Below are 24,211 nucleotides of genomic sequence, written 5' to 3' on the forward strand. Positions count from 1 at the left end.
TCTGTTTATAATGAACAGAGACCAGAGCTGAGAATTTACGACCTCCGTGATCAGATGTAGACAGGCAAAGAATGAAGAGGGGTCCCTGTGGGGGTAAGGCCCCATCCCGAGAGGTCCTGCTCAGTTGCAAGACCACTAGCTAGAAACTGCCTCCTTCCTTGTGAATGTGCGCCTCGGGATGACAGCATCCTGATGGGCAAGGCAAGCTCTAAGGAGTGAAAATACGCTTTTGATCGTTAAGTGGTCGTAATTGTAAAGGTCACAGCGAAAGCAGCCGGCACTACGGTTCCACTCAGCAGTCTCATGGCAAAGGACAAAGGACCCGGTGGCCAAGCACGGTTGGATCGAGCCTGCTCTGCAGCCAAAGGATGCAGCCCCCTCAGTGACTGTGGGGGTGGAAAGACGGAGAGTCAAAGCCTCCCACACTTTCATGTCGATCTGAATCACCCAGGCATCTTGTTACGACATGGATTCTGATTCAATAGGACTGGAATGCAGCTGAGATTCTGAATTTCCAACAAGCTCCCAGGCAATGCCGCTGATGCTATTCACAGCCACATGGTGACAGAGGGGTCCACGGTCATGGGAGTGACAGCAGAGCAAGGCTCAGCACAGGAACTTGGGATCAGATAGGTTTGTTCACAAACCCTGGCTTCTCCACCCCTCAAAGCTGAATAACCTTAGCTCCTCAGCCTGTTTGAGACTCAGCTCCTTATCTGTAAAGCAAGAATCGTAGGCAGGATTATTTGTTTATTCAATAAATATGTATTAACATCTACTATGTGTCAGGCTCGTGGTAGGCCCTGGGGATGCTGCGGTGAGACAAAACAGACCCAGTTCCTGCTGTCGTGATCTGACGGTCTTTGGGATGATGGATGTGAAGTCTTTAGCACAGTGCCTGGTACTGGTAAGAGTGCAACAAATGGAATCTATTTTTATTAGGAGTAGGATACTGTCATCAATTTCAAGCACCCAGGGGAGGGAACTCTTCAGTGAAGTGCTGACTTCCTGAAAGGATCCGGGGACTCATTCTGCACTGCAGGGGATACAGATGTGAGGAGGGCTGGTCCCTCCCCTCCACCAGCTCCTCGCTTCGTGGGGAAGATGCATATTTAGCCCAAGTGGCTCCTCTAAGCCCCCAAGATCTCCCTGTAGCACCAGTTAGACACAGAGTTCACTCTGCGCACACCCTGGGCCCTGACTGCTGGCCTCTCCCTTCGGAGTCGGCCATGGTTCTCTTGATTGGCCGGGCGCCAGCCCAAGTTTTGTCACTCTGCCTCCCATTTCTACTCTTTCCTTACCACGTTGACTTGAAAAAGGCTGTTCCCTCCTCAGCAATGATTGTGACCCAAATCCTCCCAGCCAGACAGCCTATAGATCTGTTCAGAGCTTCCAACCACCTCCTAGGCATCCCTACCTCTCTGCCTACTGGGGCAAACCAACCGATCGCTACACATTATCCCCAGGCAAAGGCTCAGCTGCGCAAGGAGAGTCTGGGTATGAAGACGTTATTCATGGTGCAGCTGAGGGAATGACAGCATGGGGTCGCCTCCGTGTAGGCATGGTTAGACACCTGGATCTGGGCCTCCCTGTGTCCCCTTTCTGCTACAGGCTTCTCTGCAGTGAGGTTCTGAGTCAAGGCCAGTGAGAGGAGCCAGAAGTAAACTCCAAGGAGCAGCACTGGAAGGAGACACAGAGGTCGCCTTCACCTGACAGTTCACCAGAAGTAAGCCCCAGAGACTTACTAAGGACTGCCAGGAGCTGTGCTGGGCCCACGGATACAGTGCGGTGCAGGGCCCGTTCCTGCTCTCGAGGAGTTTACAGTCTAGCCCAGAAAGCTGACCAGCTGGCCAAGCAAGACAGCACGTTGTGGCGGGCACCATCATGAGGATGTACCGGAACTGCAAGACCCAACAGCAGAGGCCTCTAAAAAAGAGGTACTTGGGCCGAGACTGGAACCAGAAGGAAAGTTAGGCAGGGACAAAGGAAAAGAGCACTTCAGGAGGAATCCACAGTGCACTCGAAAGCTGCATCAAGAGGGCTAGTCCACGTGGTCAAGGTGACAAGTGTGAGACGTCGGCGTGGTGAGGAGGCCAAAGGCAGGCCATGGGCGTTGAACTCCAGCACTGTCCTGAGGGCAGTGGGGAGCCAAGGAAGCATCCTACAGAGCAGTCCAGCAGTGTGGTTCCTCACCTCCTTCAAAGACAGAGAAACTGAGGTTTTGAGGAGTGCCTAGGTCACTGGCCGTAGGTTGCACTACCAGCAAGTGCTGGGGCAGGGGTTCCCAGAAGTCTCGGGCCAGAGCCTACCTTCTCCAGCACGCCAAGAACATGCATAGATACAATCACAAAGGACTTCAAAAAGTTCCCAGGTGGAATTCAAGTACCAGTTTATTTTAGTGTAAAAAAAAGGGGAAATTCATGCATAGTTTTTTTTTTATAATACCCATTTTCCATAACATTTTTGAAGACTGCTTGTATGCATATATTAAAAAAAGAAAGAAAGAAGTCCAGCCAGGGCACAGGGCTCAGCCAGAGGCCTCACAGGCAAGCTCTATTTAAACGCATTTAACAAGGAGCCTCTTAATGATCTCATTAGCCTGGACAGGGCCCTTAGGAAACTTGAGGCTAGGCCTGCTTTAAATGGGGTTCCTTTGAAGTGGCCACCACCTGAAGCAGCCACCTGAGAGGGCGGGTAACAAGGCGAGCCTGTGAACCCCACACCCGCTTGGGCAGATGCCATGGGGCCTCTAAGCATGGCAGGATGGGCCTTGGTGAGGCCCAGGGCACCCATCGGCTTTCCCTTAGCTTGCTCCCAGCTGCCCTCTCCACCACCTGGTTCAGGTGGGTGATCAGGCTGGCCACAAGGAGGTCATGAGTCATGATGGTGGCAGCAGGAAGAGCTTGTGGCTTTCCCTGGGCCTCACCCTCCCTTGTCTCGACTCCCAGGCGCCCCTGAGCCCTGGTCTGGCTCAGAAGTGGAGATGCTCCATGGTCCTTTCTGTCCCCAGGCTTGTCTCCACCCTCTCTGCCCCTAATTCGTTCCATCGGTCCTCCTGTTTCTGTTTCCAGACCAACCCTATTTCCCTTCCAGCCCCCAACCCTGATCTCTCCATGACCCCCTTAAAGATAAATATCTGATCTTCTATAAGAGAAGCCATGGAGACCCTAGCCAGACATTCCCATGTCCACCAAGTAGCCAGTTCTGGATCCTCTGAACTCCCTCTGGCTGGGTCCAGCATAAGGTGGGGAGATTCAGCACCCTAGAATGGCCAGGCCACATAGATCCCAAACTGCCCCAGCAAGTACATGGGAGTGACAGACCTTCCGAGAAATAAGCACCTAGCCCATGGTTCCCTGACAGGGTACAAAAGCCAGACAGGCAGAAGGAACCGAGTCACCTTCTAGAACTGCATGCCGAAGGCCCTCCTGGCAGGCTGCGGCTGAGGCCCTGCCTATTAATAGTCAGGCAGCTGTTTGCCTCCCTGAATGAGGCTCTTTACTGCAAGCTGCGTTGACAAAACAGATCCAGCTCCTTCCTGCCTGGAACATTTGGGGGTGGAGGGGCTGCAGCGAGATATCCCTTCCTTCCAGGGGAGTTGAGAAGGTCAGCAATCAAAGACACCTTAGCAGTGACCCCCTCAAAATCAGAGAGGCAAAAGCCAAGCTCATCATCGCCACCCCGTGTTCCCAGTCAACAGCCCCACTGTTCCTAAGAGACTTTCTCATCATTCTCATCCTTCCTTGTCCCAACCCAATCTACTGTCCCCAAAGTTGAGACTTTGGAGACTGCCCCTGGAGGACACCCCAGTGTCATTTCCAATGCCCCACCCCCTTATTCACCTGTGAGTGACATTGCATGCTCTCCCGTGGCTTCTGGCCTGTGCACCTGCCTCTTCCTCTGCTTGGCGCTCCCTTTCCCCAGCTCTTCGTGTGGTCAATGGTCCCCTAAGTCTTGGTTTGAAGACCACTCTAGGAAGCCTTGTCTCCCTAAACTCACCACAGTGCACCTCCATATTCTGTCAAACTCACTTCCTCCCTTGAAGTTCTTTCTGGAGGGGAGGGACGGGGCCCTCTTCCTCATTACTGTCCTCCACCAGCTGCTAGGCCACTGTGTGACACTAAGACGAATCCAAAGAGTATGTAGATTCTTCCTTCTTCAGAACCCCACCATGTCCCCACCAACTTCTGTCCATGCCACCTGGTTAAGAACAAGTAGATCTGAAAACATGGATTCAAATCAGGTCTCTCAGCTGCCAGTTGAGGGACCTTGGGCAAGTCACTTAACCTTGCAAAGCTTTAGTTTCCTACTCTGTAAAATGCCTAAGCCAGCATAAGGTGGTTGTAAGGATGGAGATGGTTGTTCAACCCTTAGACCTGATGGCTTTGTTTCCAGGAGGTTGGCTGGTTGCTCCTGCTCCCCTGGGCCCCAAAGATGCCTTAGATTATTTTCCAATGGGACCAGCAGTTAGCGTGAAGGCTATGTCGCTGGACTCCCATGTAATCGACCACAGTTTAAGTCTCAGACCTGGTGGCTTAAACTTACTCTGGGCACATGTACATGTGTGCCCAAGATCCCAAGAAAAGAATGGAGGAGAAGGGATTGCAGTGTGGCCATCCCCCCTGTACCGTGATTTCTCGCTTTCTGTCTCTCTGTGTGTATCTTTCTGGCGAGCACACATGCCCTATAGCAAAAATCACTAAAAAAAAAAAAAGTATTATTTTCCGAGAGAGGACTCTAAGCCCTGCCTGGTGCAGGACTCAGCACATTGACTCCAATGACCTCACTTGATCTCTAAGCTACCTTCTCTGTGAGCAGACTAAGGTTTTCCCCAACCTGGCCGATGGTAAAACAGAAAAGGCAAGCGCCTTGCCCAAGGTCACAGAGGGAGAGTGTGGCCATGCTGAGGCTGGAACCCAGATCTCCTGGCCCCTTGTCCCTCACTCTTACTGCCTTACCTGGCTGCGGTTTGAGGCATGTAGTGAAATGTCCTCTGTCTTGTGAGGGAACCAGGCCTGTTTTTCTTTGCATTTGATTCAATATGATTGAGTACCTATTAAATGTTAGTCATTGTAGAACGGATAAAATGACAGGGCTTTGTTTTCTGTGGCTTTCCAACAGCTTTATTGAGCTGTAATTGATATATAAAAGCCTGCACATATGTAATATACACAGGGTCCAGGTCTTTTAAGCAAATAGCTCTAAATCCATAACCACATGAAAAGATGCTCCACCTTATTAGGATTCAGGGAAATGCAAATTAAGACCATTCTGAGACATCACTGTATATCCACTGGATTGGCAAGAAATGAAGGCACTTGATGGTACCAAGTATTGGCAAGGATGTGGATCAATAGGATGCTTATACACCGCCGGAGGAAATATTGCATTACTCAGGGTTCTCTAGGGAGACCGAACCAACAGGATACGTACAGATATATAAGAGAGGATTTATTAGGGGAGCTGGCTCGTGGAATGATGGCAGCTGAAAAGCCCCACAATGGGTGGTCTGTAGGCTGGAGACCCTAGGATGCTGGCTCAGCCCGAGTCCAAAGGCCTCAGAGGCAGAGAAAGTGATGATGTAACCCTCAAGGCAAGGTCAAAAGCTTGAGAACTTTTGGGGACCGCTGTATGAGTCCTGGAGCCCAAAAGTAGGCAAACCTGGAGCCCTGATGTCTGAGGCTATAGAAGTCTCTCCTGCTCGCTCAAAAGAGACCCACCTGTCTTCTGTACTTGTCATCTCTGAGACCCCGGTTGACTGGAGGAAGATCTTCCCTCCCTAGTGAACTCAGACTCCCATGTTAATCTCTCCTGGAAACATCCCCAGGGGTATACTCAGAATAATGCTTTATGAGGTTTCTAGGTATTCCTTAGTCCAGATTGACACCCGATACTAACCATTTACAAAATCTATGGGAAGCAAGATTTGGAAAACAGTTCAGTATTACCTTGCACAGTTGTTCATTCACATCCCCTACAACCTAGCAATTTCAAGTGCACACCAGTGTTTACTGCCTTGACCACGCAGGTCGGTAGATTTTTTTTTCTTGTTTAGAGGTTTTTGCCTTAGGGCACGTGCGCTCACCAGAGAGAGACAGAGACAGTGAGAGGGCAAGTGAGAGATCACTACCCAGGGAGGATGGCCACACAGCAATCCCTTCTCCCTCATTCTCCTCCTGGGATCTTGGGCACGCACACACACACACATGCCTGGTGTGACTTTCAAGCCTGTCTTCTGTACTTGTCATCTCTGAGACCCCGGTTGACTGGAGGAAGATCTTCCCTCCCTAGTGAACTCAGACTCCCATGTTAATCTCTCCTGGAAACATCCCCAGGGGTATACTCAGAATAATGCTTTATGAGGTTTCTAGGTATTCCTTAGTCCAGATTGACACCCGATACTAACCATTTACAAAATCTATGGGAAGCAAGATTTGGAAAACAGTTCAGTATTACCTTGCACAGTTGTTCATTCACATCCCCTACAACCTAGCAATTTCAAGTGCACACCAGTGTTTACTGCCTTGACCACGCAGGTCGGTAGATTTTTTTTTCTTGTTTAGAGGTTTTTGCCTTAGGGCACGTGCGCTCACCAGAGAGAGACAGAGACAGTGAGAGGGCAAGTGAGAGATCACTACCCAGGGAGGATGGCCACACAGCAATCCCTTCTCCCTCATTCTCCTCCTGGGATCTTGGGCACGCACACACACACACATGCCTGGTGTGACTTTCAAGCCACTGGGTCCAGGACTTGAACTGCACAGCCAGTCATGTGGGAGTCCAACGACAAAACCGCTATGCCATTTCTGCTAGGCCATCTGCTGGCCACGGTCAGTAGAATTTTAAAACACATCCAATGACAAGTGGTAGCTGCTACTCTACGTCTCTCCCACCCCTTATCATGTGACCCCCTTGGGCTCTGTCTTCCCCTGATGCTTTCCTGGGCACCGCTCAATGTCCCCACGATCTAGCAACTGAAAGATGAACACCTCGCCTCACTGAACACCCACCACCTGTTCCAGCACCATAACCTTCATTCTAACTGCTCAATGTCCTCACCTCTCCGCTGGTTTATTATTATTGTGTACAGCCTGAAGAAACCCTTGCTCATAGGTACCAAGAGAAACACATAAGGTTATTCATAGCACTGGTGTTCGTAATAGAAATGACCACAATAACCAACTGAAAATACCCTGATGTCCGTGGCTGGGGGACGCCCATCCCAGCAGCTTCCTCGGTCAGCTCAGAGAAGCTCCTCCAGGGTTCAGGGCAGATGGAAGAGCTGGGCCTACCTTCGCATGAGGCCCAGGCCCAGTCAGCTCATCCTGCTGGGCAACTCACTCTGTGCCAGGTGCTTCCCACCTTCAGGCTGTATCTTGTTTACTGACCAACATCTATGTGACTGCGTGTGTTCATCTCATTTTGCAGGTGAGGGAGCTGAAACACAGGAAAGTAAAGTGACTTGCTCAAGGTTGCACAGCATGGACTCCAAAGCCCTAACTCGTCTTCACCCCTGTGGGTACATTACCACAAACGGGGAGTTCTTGGGATGCAGAACTTTTTTGTTCTTAGGATCCCCAACCTCTGACAAAGAGCCTGACACATGAGAGGTGCTCAGCGAATAGAAATTTTGATGCAATGAATCAGTCAGTCTGTTGTGACCAACCTCTGCCTCTGGACTGGCCTTTGTCTCCTGCTTATTGCCCTGGTCCCTGAGATCCAGACTAGAAGGCCATGTCACCTCAATGTTCCTTGCTCCTTGATCTCCTGATTTTGAACCTGGGCTTATAAACACATCTTCTCTGAGATGTGTTCCTGAGACCCCCTCCAAATCCTTCAACACAAAGAATATGATTCTAGTCATTCATGCTTTAACAGCAGGCTGTGCACTTGCGTGTGCAAGGCACAAATTGAGCTTGGGAGAAACAGCAGTGACCATGTGCCAGTCCTGCTTTCTGGGGCTCACAGCCTGCCCAGGGTGACCCCAACCCTGAGACCACCTTTCCCAAAAGAAACTAAGCCTGTGCACTGAAATGAAGCCCATGCACATGACCCAGAGGCCCTTCATGTCACCAAGATGGTAAATCCAAGCATCTACACAGAAGAACCTAAGCGCTCTGTCCCCACCTGCCTCCTATCTGACCTTTCGGCCAAGGAAGAATTTGTTTTTGCTCCAGGAAGAGGCATACCTGTGGAAAATTCAGTATGCTCAATTATTTGTTTGGTTTCCTTAATTTAATCTCTTTAATAAATAAAAATAGAGATAGTATGTTTGCCCAAATAGTAACAGTTTCCACCTGAGATGTTATTATTATACTTTCCAGAATTAGAATCATATCATTACTGCTGTGGCCTATGTGCCCGGGGCAGTGGAGGGAGAGAAGCCCAGTTCCCAGTCCTGGCCACCGGTGACCGCGTGATGATGGAAGAGTTCATTCACCTTTTCAAGGCCCATTTCTGGCCTTTAGAAGATGAAAGGGTTGAATGTGCTTATAAAGATAGAGCTTCGGGACCAGCGGTTGGTATAATGACTATGTCACTGGACTCCCATGTAGTTGACCACGGTTCGAGTCCCAGACCCACTGGCTTAAACTCACTCTGGGCGCATGTGCATGCATGCCCAAGATCCCGAGAGGAGAATGGAGGAGAAGGGATAGCGGTGTGGCCATCCCTTCTGGAGGGTGATTTCTCGCTTTCGGTCTCTCTGTGCCTTTCTGGTGAGCGCACGCGCCCTATAGTAAAATCCTCTCCAACAACAACAAAAAAAAGACAGAGCTTCTAGGTGGCTTGGTGGCTAAGGTGGCTGGATCCCACATGGCCAGCAGTGCAATTTGAGTCCTGGGCTCCGGACCTTAAAAAACATACTGGACACATGTGCATGTGTGCCCAAAATTCCGAGAGGAGAATGGAGGACAAGGGAGTGTGTGTGGTCATCCCCCCCGGGGGATGCTTTCTCACTTTCCTGCCCTCCCCCCTCACTCTCTGTCTCTCTCCAATGAGTACATATCCTATGGCATACTTTTTTTTTAAAGAAGAATTGCAGGGGCTAGATGGTGGCACAGCAGTAAAATGTGATGCTCTGGAAGGCTGACCTAATGGGAAGGTGATGGGTTCACGTCTGGAGGCATCCCTGAATATGCCTGGCAAGTGTGCACCCCTGGGCCGAGGCGAGCCGAAACTGAGGCTGGACTGTGACACCAAGATCCCGTTGGGAGTGCTGCCTCTCTCTGCCTCTCTTGCTCATGGGAGAAACAAATGAACTTAAAAATAATAATAATAATAATTAAAAAAAAAACTTTCACAATCACTATCTCATTTGGGATTCATAATATCCTCTGAGAAAGGCATTTTGTTCCCTGTTTTACTGATGGGGAAATTTAAGCAGAAGAGTCTAGGTGACCTAGCCAATAAGAGGCAGAGATGGGAACCAAATTCAGACTCCCCCCACTGCCCGCCTGGTCCTTCATCATCACCAGGGTTTCTCTTACTTGAGCCAAGGTACCAACAGTCAAAAATTGCCCACTGGCCCTACATATGTGTCCAAGAGACACCGAGGTCTGCAGACGCAAAACTCAGAACATACTCAGTGTGACCCTCAGCACACTTGGGGGCTGTGAAGTCGTCGATTATCCCAGGTGCTCAGTGATCTGAGACTTTGCTGCAACAGAGACTAACACAAACACTGAAGCGGCATTGAGGGCCCACGGCCATACACTGCTATAGGGCACATGTCCGGATCCTATAACTTTTAGTTGTTTTAGATTATCACCAAAATGAAAATTAAAAACCAAAGTCTTTCAGAATTTGTGGGACCTCCCCCTCCTCAGTCGGAGATTCTATCGTGCTGCTTCCACATTGCCTGAAAACCCCTCCCTCTCTAACATCCTTGAGTTTCCCTGGCAACCATCTGCTGGTGGCAATGACAACTCAGCTGTTCAGCTGCCTGGTTCACTTAGTTCCCCAATCATGGCTCTGTGCCAGGGTCAGGGCCTGAATTTGCCCACCGACAGCGACATGCCAAGGGAGAGGGACCCTCCCAAGGTCAGGGATGAGTCTTGAAATAAAGAGTGGAGAAGGCCTAACCCTGGAGGGACACCATCTATACATCCACCACTCCATCCGCTACTCCATCCGTTCTACAAGCACTCAGTCGTGTCTGCATTCCCGGTCCTAAATTTGGGGCAGAGAAGGTGGGGTGAAAAATAAGCCAGGTTTGCCGCCGTGTATATAATACGCTGCTGTCAATATTTTATGTATATATACGATTTCTGGTCACACCGCTTCCTCCTGGGAAGAGAACTGGGAGCTGGGGGCGGGAGGCTGGGAGATGCACTTCCCTCTGTACCCTTTTTGTACCTTCACATTTTTGCATCATGCATATGTAACACCGACTCCAAAAATAAGTTTCAGTTTTAAACAACATTCCTCAGTGCTGCCCAGGACTCTGGCCACCGGGGCAGGCTGCCCCCTCAGAGGCAGCGGTGGGGTGCGGGGGCGGGTGACTCAGGGTCACCACTCAGGAAGAAGCAGGAGGCATCTTTTGGCCCTACTGGCCATGGGCTCTGTGGGTTTGTCCAAGAGGCTGCTGGCCCCAGAGGCCGTTCTTGCTCCCAGCTTGTTCCTGCCCTGGTATGGCTTGCGCTGTTCCCAGATGAACTGCTTGGAGTTGACGGGGGCCCCTTTCTGCACTGGCCCGAGGAGGTCTGCCTGTGTGGGCTGCCATGCAGTCACGTATGAGTGAAAGTGGCCAGGCACTCGTAGCCTTTTCTTTCAGACAAGCATTTCCCCGGGTGCCATGGATGCTCTCACAAGCCTGCTGCTGAGGGTAACCGGACAGCCTCGGTGGCATGGGGTATGCAGGGTGGGAGCCACACCCTTCACCTTCTTCTGGCTTTTCTCCAAGTCACAAATGGCTCTTCACACATGTCCCTGCCTTTGGAGTCTCAAAGAATGGGCTCAGGAGTGGCTTGGAGCCCAGGGCAGTGGGCGGGAGACCTACAGCCCATGGGTCCCAGCTCCTCCAGAGCCCCCGCTCCGCGCTGAGAGGCACGTAGGAGAGTGTGGATATTGTGTGGTCACCTTCAGGCCAGGCGCCATCTGGACAGCCACACTGGATGCTCTGGGGCAGCAGGAAAGCGGACTTTTCTCAGTGAGTGCCTCTCCCCCAGGGCTACAGTCCCCGGGTGACATTGACCTCCTCCTTCCAGTCTCCCAGCATCCCTCAGAGCCTGGGCCTGTTCTTAGCCTACCTTCCAAGTAAGGAAGCTGCAGGTCAGAGGTATAGACACTAATCCCCAAGTTCGCCCAGCCTGTAAATCACTCAGCCTGGATTTTCGGCCCAAGTCGGCCCAGCTCAAGAGTCAGCACTCCCAACACCCTCCACAGGCCTCCTGGGGACAGCCCAGTGCCACGAAGTGGCCTCATGGCTGAGAACTGCACTGCGCCAGCCATGGAGGAAGACACTGAGCTATTGGTTAGAGTCAAATCCAAAACCTGGTACATAAAAAGGCTTCAGAAATACAGTGAGAAGGGAACCAGCAGTTAGCATAATGGCTATGTCGCTGGACTTCCACATAGTCGGCCGCGGTTCGCGTCCCGGACCCGGTGGCTTAAACTCACGCAAGGCACGTGTGCATGCGTGCCAAAGATCCCGAAGGAGAATGGAGCGTGCCAAAGATCCCGAGAAGAGAATGGAATCAACCCGGGGGGGTGATTTCTCGCTTTCTGTCTCTGTCTCTCTCTGTCTGTCTGGCGAGCGCACACGCCCTATAGTGAAAACCTCTCCAAAGGAAAAAATAAAAGAAATACAGTGAGAAGACAGCAGCAAGAGATAGTAGCACAGATCAGAGTCCCTGCAAATCAATAAAAAAGACACAAACAACCCCATCAGAAACCCCGGCAGGGGACTCAAAGGGAATTCACAGGAGAGGAAATCCGAATGGAAATGTTCTGTCCTCAGTGATCAGAGAAATACAAATGGAAAACAAGAACGGGAGACCATGGGCCCCATCAGAGTGGCAGAAGGCCTGAGCCTGGGCGCAAGCCTGGCTGGGGAGTGGCAGAAACTTCCCCTGCTGGAGGTGGTCGGGCAATGGTGGGTGAGCCCCAGATGCCCACACACCCAGCCACTCCTCCCCACGCACATGTGAGACATGTACAAGGATGCTTTTCACTGTGGAAAGTTAGAAATCATGCAAATGCCCAGCACTAGCGTGGATTAGCAAAGCATGCTACATACTCACTATGAAATGGGCCCAACAGTGGTAAAGTGCTCTCCACAAAAGTAGATAGATTTCAACTGTTGAAAGGAAAGTAGAAAGTTGCAGAAGGCTATGTACACTATCATATCATTTACAAAAGTTAAAAGACATTCATCAAACAATATTTTCTGTTTTATGATATATACAGTTGTAGTATAAGTATAAAAACATATACAGAGGGACCAGCAGGTGGTGTGGTGGTTAAGGTGCTGGACACTCCCACATGGCCAACTGCTGTTTGAATCTCAGATCTGGTGGCTTGCTTTCTCACTTTCTCTCTCTCTGTCTTTCTCTGGTCAAATTGAAATAAATGAGTGAACACATAAAATTAAGTAAATCATTCTTTTTAAAAAAAAAAAAAATGGGACCAGCAGTTAGTGTAATGGCTACATCACTGGACTCCCATGTAGTCGACCGCAGTTTGAGTCCCAGACCCAGTGGCTTAAACTCATGCTGGGCATGTGTACGTGCATGCCCAGGATCCCAAGAGGAGAATGGAGAAGGGATTGCAGTGTGACCATCCCCCCAGGAGTGATTTCTCACTTTCTGTCTCTCTGTCTTTCTGGTGAGTGCACATGCCCTGTAACAACAACAACAACAACAACAACAAAACTCTCTCTCTCCAAAAGAAAAAAACATATGCAGAAACAACTCATGCCAACTGCAGGGGATGGGCTGGAGACTACCTTAGGGCAGGAGGGAGGGGAATGAACTGAGAAACTATTTATTTGGTCTTTGGTTAATTTGTTTTTGTTTTTTTTTATTCTTGATGTAGACTACACGTGCACAGGGGGAGAGAGAGAGGCCCCCTCACCATTTTCCCTAGCCCTCCAGCTCTTCAGAATGCTGGGAACACGTACACATCCCCAGCATGTTCCTACGCTAACCCAGGGATTCAAACCTGCAGTTGACCATGTGGCTTCCAGCACTACAGTCAGTTTGCTACTGACTGAGCCATCGGGCTGGGCCTCTGATTTATTTTTAATGTCTTATTTTATAGTCCAGTTCAGAGAAACATGGTATCTGTATGTATTTTTTCCTATTAGGTCATCAGGAAAGCTGTGATGTATTTTTGAACATTTTGTGTAAAAGTGTGTCACAATTTTCCCAATGACCTAATATATTTTTCATATGACAAATATCTTATAATAAAAAGGAAGGTGGGAAGCTAGACAATTGCCTGGGGTCAGTCATCTCCTGAATCACTGATCACTGTCAGAAAATTCTATCTGGAGAACCAGCTCTATGGCCTGGTGGTTAAGGAGCCAAATCCCATATGGCCAACTACAGTTCAAATCCTGGTGCTGGCAGCTTGCAAAACATGCTGGGTACATGTGTATGCATGTCTGAAATTCCAACAGGATGGGGAAATGGAGAAGGGATTGCAGTGTGACCATGCCCCATTGAGGGAATGATTTCTCCCACTTCTTCATTTTCTCTCTCTCTCTCTCTCTCTCTCTCTCTGTGTGTGTGTATGTGTGTGTCTCTCTCTCTGTCTCTGGTTAGTGTCTGGCAATTAAAAAAATGAAAAGAAAATTCTTATCTGGAATTTACCTAAGTATTGGTCCTCTGATCATTACGGACCCTTGAGAAAACCCAGCTATTGGTGGCATTTGTCTGAATTGGCTTCTGCCCTCCTGGGCTGACTGCAGGCAGCCAACTACAGAGAAGAGGCCGCATTTCTGGCCTCCCGCTCCATTGGCACTCCCCCCACCACCACCAGCATCCGTCACCGTCCCTCTCGGCCTTCTCTGCAGATGGCAGCAGATACAGCATGTTCTCTTCCGTGCAAAGTCCCTGACGAGCCCAGAGAGGCAAAGGAGGCTCTAAGAAGCCCCACTATGCTTATCATGGACTTCTTGTAGCTAATCATGAGCCAGGCTCACCAAGGGATGCTTCAGTGAAAAAACTAAGCCCAGAGACAGGACAACTGTGCTGACCTGCTGGGTCACCTTGAGTAAGTGACACAACCTCTCTGGGCCTCCTCAGTTACACTGAGGGAGATGTGTGGTCTAACAAGGTGCTGTCAAACCTAGAAGCATCAGAATCAATGAGGGAGCTTTTAAAAAGGCAGGTGCAAGGTCCCCCGAATGGCCTAAGGCAGGACTTTGGGATTATATTTCCTTCAAACAGCCAGGCGATTCCATGCGCAGCCAAGCTTGGGAATCATTAGACGGCCATTCCATGCTGGACATTCACAGACATGAGAGTCTGTCTACACTGCCCTACCTGCTTTCTCTCCCCATCCGCAGTGCCTTCCTGCGTCCTTGTTCATCAGCACCCTGAATAGTTTATGCCAAGCAGGGTGCTGGGTGAGAAAGAGGGAGCAGATGAGCTCCCAGAATGCGGCCCCTCTCAGCCTCCCACTCCTTAGTAACTGCAGGGAAGCTGAGAAGGAAGGCGGGGAGGGGGGCCCCATAATGGTACCCCTCCACAGGTGGAGGGGGTCTGTAGAGGGGACGTGGCCCATCTAGGAATGTCAAACCTAGAAGCATCAGAATCAATGAGGGAGCTTTTAAAAAGGCAGGTGCAAGGTCCCCCGAATGGCCTAAGGCAGGACTTTGGGATTATATTTCCTTCAAACAGCCAGGCGATTCCATGCGCAGCCAAGCTTGGGAATCATTAGACGGCCATTCCATGCTGGACATTCACAGACATGAGAGTCTGTCTACACTGCCCTACCTGCTTTCTCTCCCCATCCGCAGTGCCTTCCTGCGTCCTTGTTCATCAGCACCCTGAATAGTTTATGCCAAGCAGGGTGCTGGGTGAGAAAGAGGGAGCAGATGAGCTCCCAGAATGCGGCCCCTCTCAGCCTCCCACTCCTTAGTAACTGCAGGGAAGCTGAGAAGGAAGGCGGGGAGGGGGGCCCCATAATGGTACCCCTCCACAGGTGGAGGGGGTCTGTAGAGGGGACGTGGCCCATCTAGGAATTCCTGCCGCTCTACCCCTAGCCCGAGAACCCCCACTCCTGGACATGGCTCCTTCTCCCTGCCTCCACCCCGACCAGAGGCAGCAGTCCCTGCAAACCACAGCATTCTAGAACGTCAAAGGCAGGCCAGCATTTTCCTCCTTGCAGCCATTCACTGCCGTCTTACCACCTGTGCTATTATTTAATTGGTACTTTCTTTTGCATTGACTCACTGTTTTTTACTTGAATGCTACTTGAGCCCCCTCCTAAGAAATAGTATCTGCAAAATAACAGGTTTGATGTGCTAATTATTTTTTGTCAAATACACATTAAAAGAAATACATAATGATTTCCAATTTAAAATGTCCAGCTGTTTACCTCTTGAAATCATTTGTGCATCACCACCCTTCCAGAAACACTAAACTAGCCCAACCCTGCCGCTTCACAGAGATGCGAACTGAGGCCCAGGGGAGGGTGGAGCTTGCTAAAGGTCACACCATGGAGTTGGGCCCAGAATTTCTACAGGTGTCTGCACTGGGCAGGCCCCAGACACCTTGGTGACCTTGACCTTTGGGAATAACTTCCTTTGGTTGTGCACTGCCCCCTCCTGGCTAGTCCTTCTGCGACGTGTGTCCTCCTGGAAGGAGCAGCCAGAAGAGGAAGGAGGAGGCTTGTTGCAGAACTGAGATGACTGTGCCCGCAGTGGAAAGCCTGGGCAGTCAGCGAAGCCATGGTTGAAGGGTGGCATGGGCAGGATGCCGTCAAACGTCAAAGAGGAAAAGAAATTCTGTACAAACCTTGTGAAGGGAGGGAGACGTTGTGAGGATGATGTGTCCTTGGGAATTGGTTGCTGGTTTGGATGAGAGAGGATGCGTCTGGGAACAGACCTATTAAGAAACTGTAACTCAGAGGAAGTGAGTGGCATGGTGATTAAGGTGGCTGGATCCCACATGGTCAACCCTATAGTTCAAGTCCTGGATCTTGTGGCTTGGAAAACACACCAGGAACATTTGCATGCATGCCCAAAATCCTAAGAGGAGAATAGAGGAGTAGGGATTGTAGTGTGGCCATCCCTCCTGGGGGCTGCATTCTCTCTCTCTCTCTCTCTCTCTCTCTCTCTCTAGCAAGTGCATGTTCTCTATAGAAAATTAACAAAAAAGAAGAAACTGTAACTTGAGCCATCTGTGGTGGTGCAGAGGTAGCATGCTATTCTGCAATGTCAGAAGCCACATAGAAGGTCAGGGTTCTTGGGACCAGCAGTTGGCATAATGACTATGTCGCTGGACTCCTATGTAGTCGACCATAGTTCAAGTCCTAGACTCGGTGGCTTAAACTCACGCCGGGCACGTGTACGTGCATGCCCAAGATCCCTAGAAGAGAATGGAGAAAAAGGGTTCTCGGTGTGGCCGTTCCCCCAAGGGATGATTTCTCGCTTTCTGTCTCTCTGTCTCTCTCTGTCTTTCTGGTGAGCGCACGTGCCCTATAGCAAAAACCTCTCCATAAAAACAGAAGGTCAGGATTCTAGTCCTAGGTCACCCTTCACATGCCAGGTGCTCATGGATGTGCCTGATGTGGGCTGGCTGGGAAGGCGGGGGGAGGAGCAAGGTATGAGATCCTATTGAGGGTTCTTGCCTGTCTATCTGTCTGTCTGTCATCTATCATCTCTGTCTGCCTCTCTCTCATGAATGAAAGAAAGAAAGACACGGAAGAGGGAGGGGGAGGAAAAGGAGTGGGATCTGCGGAACGTGAGTCTGTGGTCAGCGGTTGGCCCGGGAGGTTTGATAATCAGGGAGTGACGTGATACCAAGCACAGAGTGGAAGGTGGATGGGAGAGAAGAGAGCACCAAGGCAGAGGCAGCCCGGAGGGAAGCAGATGTGGCAACTGCACAGGCAAAAAGGGACAAGGGCCTGCCTCTGCCTCTAACCCACCAGGGGCCTCGCTAAGTCACTTGCTGTCACTGGGCCTTTGTCCTTATCATAACAGCAAAGAGAGAGCTGGGCTAGATGCTCTCCCAGGACCTTTCCAGCTCGGAGAAATAAACCCACAAAAATAAGAAATCATGCCGATGGGGCTATGAATTGCTCCAACCCTTTCGGCAGTTAATATGGCTTTAGCTATTAAAGTAAAATAAAGGGGTCCCCTCTGGCCCATTTTTGGTTCCATCTGACAGAAATGAAAGCCCCAGTCTGTAAGCATGTTTTTACTAGGATTTTAGAGCAACACTGTGGTATTAGGCAAAACACTGGAAGTGAGTCACCTGTGTCACACTGTCTCCCACCTCTGCCGATGGCCCTCGCAGCGACCGGTCAAGGACAGAGCAGCTGGGGCCTGTCCACGTTCTTCCACTCACTAGTTGTGTGACCTAGCCACAACCTCTCTGAGCCTCGGTTTCCTGCTCTCCAAATAGCCAATAACATTCCACCTGCTTCCTAGGGTGCTCTGGTTAGACTTGCAAGCCCCAAGCACGTGCTGGCTCCCTGCACGCACAGCACAAATGTGAGCCGTTACTTGAAAGGGTCCACCTGTGGGAGAAATGGCTCTGGTATGTTGTTACTAGCTGAAAAAAGAGAGTTGCAGAGTGGCCAGCCCCATAGCCGAGTGGTAAAGGAAGGTGGCCAACCATGGTTCATATCCTGGCCCCAGCAGTTTGAAAAACACACTGGAAGCATGTGCATGTGCACCCAGATCCTCCCAGGATGGAGACCTGGAGAAGAGATTACACCAGCCGTATTGGGCGGGGAGGGGCGGGGAGGGGCATACTTTCTCTGTCTGTCTCTCTGTCTCTCTGGCAGCACATGCGCCCTCTGGCAATGAACAAAGAAGACAGTTGTGTGTTTAGTAGGATCATCCCTTGTAAAATAGAAAGATGAACCAGCCAGTGGCATAGCGGTTAAGACAGCTGGATCCCACACAGTCGACTGTGCAGTTCGAGTCCTGGACATGGTGGCTTGAAAATCACACCAGGCACATGTGTGTACATGCTCAAAATCTCAAAAGGAGGGAGAAATGGAGAAGGGTTTGCCCCTGGTGGCTTGAAAATCACACCAGGCACATGTGCATGCATGCTCCAAATCCCAAAAGGAAGGGGAAATGGAGAAGGCATTGCAGCCTGACTATGCCCAATGGCGTGCTTTCTCACTTTCTTTCTCTCCCTCTCTTTGGTGAGTGCACATGGCCTCTGGCACGTTTTATAAAGGAAGGGAGGAAGGAAGAAAAAAAGAAATGTGAAAGGAAGTGGGGGAGGGGCTGCTAAGGGGAAGGGGCTGCTAAGGGTGTTCCTGTGTGTCTGAGCAGGGAAGGATGTGACTGGATGAGACTGAGCAGGGAAGGATGTGACATCGGGCCCCTAAGAGTGATTGAGAAGGAAATGGGCAGAGGTGTGGGGAAGCGGACTGAAAATGGACCACCAATAGACAGATGATTAACTGTGTCTGATACAACTGAATCGTCTAACTTGCTGCTTCGGGTTCAACTTATAATACACCTTTACAAACTCCCATGAGATTGATGAAAAAGAGAGAAATTGTCACCTCATGAAAGGAAAACAAGCTGTGGGAAACCTGCTGGCCACAGTGACTCAGCCCAGGAAAACCCGTTGCTTCAGGGGACGAAAAGGTCCATCTTTGGGTGCTGGGGGCAAGGGCGACCTTTCCAGATGGGCCCTCTCTTAAGAAGTCCAGGGCTAAAAAGGGCCTTTATCCAACAACTTTATGTAACAGAAGGAATGCTGAGGCTCAGAGAGGGCCAAGGTCCATCTTTGGGTGCTGGGGGCAAGGGCGACCTTTCCAGATGGGCCCTCTCTTAAGAAGTCCAGGGCTAAAAAGGGCCTTTATGTAACAGAAGGAATGCTGAGGCTCGGAGAGGGCCAGAGACTGGCCCAAGGTCACACAGCACTGTGGGAGACTGGGAGGCCAGGAAGGTTATTTTCCAGACCCTGGTACAGTAGCCTCTCCCTTGAACCATGCTACCTTCCACCTCCGGGACAGAGCCATTCCTGATGGGAGGAGAGGGTACGGGGCTCCACCTGCCGAGTGTTCTTCCCTTTTCGTGTTCTTCCTTCCCTCGCTTGTTTCCTGAGTGCCCTCATCATGCCCTGCGTGGGAATCCGGGACAGGCTGCTTGCCCAAAAGGCACTCACAGTTGAGTGGTCTGGAAGCGTCTGGCTTCTTCCACTAACAAAGACATCTTTTTCTAACTGGTAGAGAAATACTCCGAGGCTATATTTTTTTTAATGCACTGTTTTGTTTGCTGCTGCCTTAATTGTTGCCATGTTATATTTTATCAGTTTAATGTTTTAATTTTGTGCTTGGGCCCTGAGGCAATTCAGTGAAGGGTATGATTTGGAAAATCAAGGAAATAAAGAAATTGTCCACAGAAGATGCAGCCTCCCAGGAGCTGAGGACAAAGCATAAGCCCGACAATGAATTTTATTAGGAACAAAACAAAAATAAACAACCTGTTGCTAGACAGAAGGTATTAGGCCATCGTGCTTTTGTTTTGGTTTTGTTTTTTAATTTAATACCACTTCTCCAATTTGTCCAAGGTCAGTCAAGGTCAACCCAATATTTTCTCCACTGCCTTCTAGAAGCCTTCCCCATTCCTGCCTCCAAACCTGTGCTCAGAGTCAGTGCCCAGCCTGCTCTGTCCGCCACTTTCCTTCAGCAGACAGCCTGCAGCCTCCTATGCAGAAACCAATATTTATTGGCTGGGTGCAGGCGCTGTGCTAAGAACCGGACACACTGCGGGAAATGAAACAAATGCATATGCTCTCAGGGAGTTTCCATTCTACTAAGGCTTTTGCTCAACTGGGACGATAATGCCCTCAAGGGGATGAAACTTAGTTCTGGGGGTGCTGGTGAAAGAATCTTAGCACTCACAATGGTCTGTAATGCTCAGAAGGTGTGCTTGCTACCCACTGCCATGCAAGGAGCAATCGGGTGTCATCGCCAGGAGCAGCCAGTCCCCTTTAATCTCCAGTTCCCAGTTTCACGACAACCCAGTCCACAAGGGCTTCCACGATGTTCCCCAAACTGATCCTCTTCTGCCTTTTCTTTCTTCCCTCCTCAGCTTAGATTCAAAAGCCAAAGATTGACACATTAGACCTCCTGCCCTTTTCCCTACCTGGCAGGTAAAGCCTGGATAAACCCCACTACGTACTGGTCCCCTGCTTGCACCTGGCCAGTGGGCCCTGAAGGAGGAAGTCACCCAGCAGGACAGGACAGGACAGGACACACATCCATAGTGACTACCACCCTCAGCCAGGCTGGGAAGACTATCAGGTAACTGGGGATTTTGTGGGCATGTTGCTTCCCGACTGTCTGAAGAATGGTTTTCCTCCTTCCTGCAAGCTCCTCACCACCTCTTCCTGCTCTTAGCAGAAGACCTTGCCTCCCACTTGGCAGAAAAAAATAGAAGCTCCAGATGAAATCTCCCTTAACGTCCCACCACAAACCTACATCGACATCTGCACCCATCTTCTCTTTGTTCCCGCTTTGGGGTTCTACAGAAGTCATCCCTCCTCCTCTCCAGGACCAGCCCCTCCACCCACACGCCTGATCCCAGCGCCGCGCACGCTGCTCCCTCATTATCTCCCTTCCTTCCTACACCCTTGGTGAACCGCACTCCCCTTGATCTGTCACCAGCTTTTAAACAAACTCAGGGTGCTTCCACCCTAGAGCACACCTTCCCCAACGTACACATCCACGCACTCAGCTGTCTCCACCCCTTCACCCAGACTTCTCAAGACTCACTCGTGGTTCGTCCCTCCCGCACTTAGCCACGTCTGTCATCTGACCACGCCATCGCTCTGCACTCTGCGTCAATAGCCCTCCCAAGGGGCCCCAGCAATCTCCATACCTGTCGTTGAACTGAAGCCCATGCCTCCTTCATCTGACCTCTCGGAACAGTCTCCACTTCCTGAAGCTCCACCTATGGCTCTTTTCTTCCTTCCCTGGCCTTTCCACAGCCCACTCTGCTGGCCAGCCTCCCACCCCTCTGCTGCTCCTTCTCAGCCTTCATAAGCGAGTGCTTGTGTAGATAGTCCCAACCTGTGAGGGGGCCGCCTTCCCTCTCCGTCCTTCCCCTGGGGAATGTCATCTTTATCCACAGCCTCAGTTATTATCCTTCCACTGGCAGTGTCCCTTCCTCATCTCTAGCCCATACCACTATGCTGGGCCTGAACCTGGGCCTCCACACTCAGTGTCTGAAAGGCGTTTCAAGTTCGACCTATCTTAAGCAAAACTCAAACTTAACTCCCTTCCACTCTGTTCCCTCTTCACTCAAACCACCTTCCCTCCTGTCCTCTTCTGTTTTTCCCCATCTCAGTGAAGGTACTGCCCGCCTGCACGCACAGAAACTGGGAGCCTGCCCCGAGGTGCCCGCTCCCTTACCCTCTCGTTCCAGCACGTCTCTGTTTTCCTTCCTGATTAACACTGCGACCCATCCTCAGTTCTCCAACTCACTGCCATCAGCCCTGCCCCAAAGTCCTCTGCTAACCCTGACTGGTCCTTGCCACTCCACTCTCCACTGAGCATCCACATGGCCACCGTGAAGGTCATCAGCCTGTCCCTCCTGGCTTATGTTATCTGTGGCTTTCCATCACTCTTATGAGGAAGAGAAAGACCCTCAGCATGGCCGATCTTCAATGTGGAATCTACCCTGTCCCCAAACTCTACCCTCCCTCTGGGCCCTGCTACAAAGGCCACCCTTGGGCCAGCAGGTAGCATAGTGATTAAGGCACTGGACTCACACGTAGTTGACCTCAGTTTAAGTCCTAGACCTGACAGCTTAAAACTCATGCCAGACGCATGTGCGTGCATGCCCAAAATCCCAAGAGGAGATTGGAGGAGAAGGGATTGCTATGTGCCATCCCTTTTGGGGGTGATTTCTCACCTTCTCTCTCTGACTCTCCAGCAAGCGCATGCGCCCTATCGCAAAAAGCTCTCTCGCCTCTTCTCTCAGCTACACCTTCCTGCCTCAGGCCCTTAACAGATCCCCCCCTCTGTCCGGATTCGTCTTCTTCAGCTTCCCTTACACACAGTTCAGGTTTCCTTACAAACATCACTTCCTCAGGGAATCCCTAACCCCCAGGAAAAGAGAGATCACTCCTTGCGAAGTGCTCCCACAGTAATAGCGTACACACACACACACACACACACACACACACACTCACACGTATTCACTGCTATGAGGCACTCTCCCAACCATTTCTGCCTAGAGCTCATTTACTCATGACAACTCTGTGAGGCAGAAATTATAATTATCTCCACTTTACAGATAAAGAAACTATTTGTAACTGTATTGTATGACTATTTGTTTAGCATGCGTTCTAGCCTGTTTTGTGGCTAATAACAGAAAATACCTGAAACTGGGTGGTTTATAAAAATAGAGGTTTATTCTGCTTACAGCGTGGCGTTTCAGAGCCCAGGAACCCTTTCTGGTGGGGTTCTCCTGGCTGTCCCACAACATGGCAGAGGAAGGACAATGTTGCTTGTGTACCTTGTCTGTCTGTCTCACTTCCTCCTCATATAAACCTGCCGGAACTTAATCATGGGGCCACTGTCCTAATGACCCTCTCCTAATTTTTCCTCAAAGGCCCTACCTACACCATAATCACATCACGTTTTCACTTTCATAATCCCATTACAATGACTCAACCATGAATTTTAGGGAACATATCCAAACTGCAGCAGCATAAATAGTCCAAATGACTGAATGGAAATTAGTCTCCTTCCTCACCCACCGCCCTCAATCAGTCACCTGTTCCTGGCCATGTTTCTTCCTGGAACAGGAATCCCTAATGCTGGGAGGTCCAGGAATGTGCTTATCCATGACCTGAGCTTGGGTGGAAAAGGTTGTATATCTGTACACATTCAGAGTTTTGTGGAGCAAGGATTGGGTGGTTCTGCTCTCATCCGATTCTCAATGGACCCATGAAGTAAAGAACAGCTGGCTCAACTATCCTACCCCCTCCCCCAGCCCAGCTCATCCTCTCCCTGTCAACCTCCCCCCACAGCTACAACTGCCCGTCAATGCGGTTCCCACAAACCTATGCTTTGGTCATGGCAATCTTTTAAGAACATATGCCAAGGGACCAGCAGATGGCATAATCGTTACATCGCTGGACTCTCACATAGTCGACCATGGTTCAAGTCTCAGACCCAGCAGCTTAAAACTCACACCAGGTGCTTGTGCATGCGTGCCCAAAATCCTGAGCGGAGAATGGAGAAGAGGGGATTGTGGCATGGCCATCCCCCTGGGGAGCGATTTCTTGTTTTGTGACTCTTTGTCTCTCGAGCGCACACACCCTACAGCAAAAATCTCTCTTAAAAAAGCATAAAGTAAGCACATATGCTGAGATCGCCCTCCTGCATAAAACCAGTCAGAGTCTTATCAGTTTTGGAGCAAAATCCACAGTCTGCTGGGGAGATACGGGGTGTTGTAAGTCTTGTCTAGTTCTCCAGCCTTAAGTGTCCTTTGTCCTCTCTTCTCCCCAACTCTACAGCCCAGCAGCACGCACTGAGTTCTGTGTTTGAGGTTCCCAGGCAACACCAGGTGGGTTCCCATGTGACTCATGCGCAGCCATCTGCCTGGTGTGCCAGTCCTCTCTGCACCTAGAAATTCCTACGCTGGCTTTAAGTCTCAGCTTAGGTGTCTCTTTGGGGTGAGGTGCCCCTTTTTAGCGCTCCCATGGGCTATGTCTGTCCCTGACGATGCACACTGGGCATTGAATTATAGCCGCTTGGTTACCCACTGTCTCTCTCACCCCTGTAAGCTTTGAGAGCAACCACTATGTCTCATTCATCTTTTTATCCCCCAGCCCAGTCCAGTTTGCCTGAAGTAGGTGCTGAGGAAGGATTTGTCCAATCAGTGAAGGAATGAATAACTAAAGGCAACTTGAGCCTAGCTCCTGGGCCTTTCAGAATCTGTGAATGATGCCAGACGGTGTGTACGGTGTGTACCAAGATCGATCCGGAGAGAATGGAGAAGGGATTGCGGAGTGGCCATCCTCCCTGGAGGGTGGGGGGTGGGGGTGGGGAGGTG

This window comes from Tupaia chinensis, unplaced genomic scaffold, assembly GCF_000334495.1.
Source record: "Tupaia chinensis unplaced genomic scaffold, TupChi_1.0 Scaffold000303_1, whole genome shotgun sequence".
Lineage (NCBI taxonomy): Eukaryota > Metazoa > Chordata > Mammalia > Scandentia > Tupaiidae > Tupaia > Tupaia belangeri.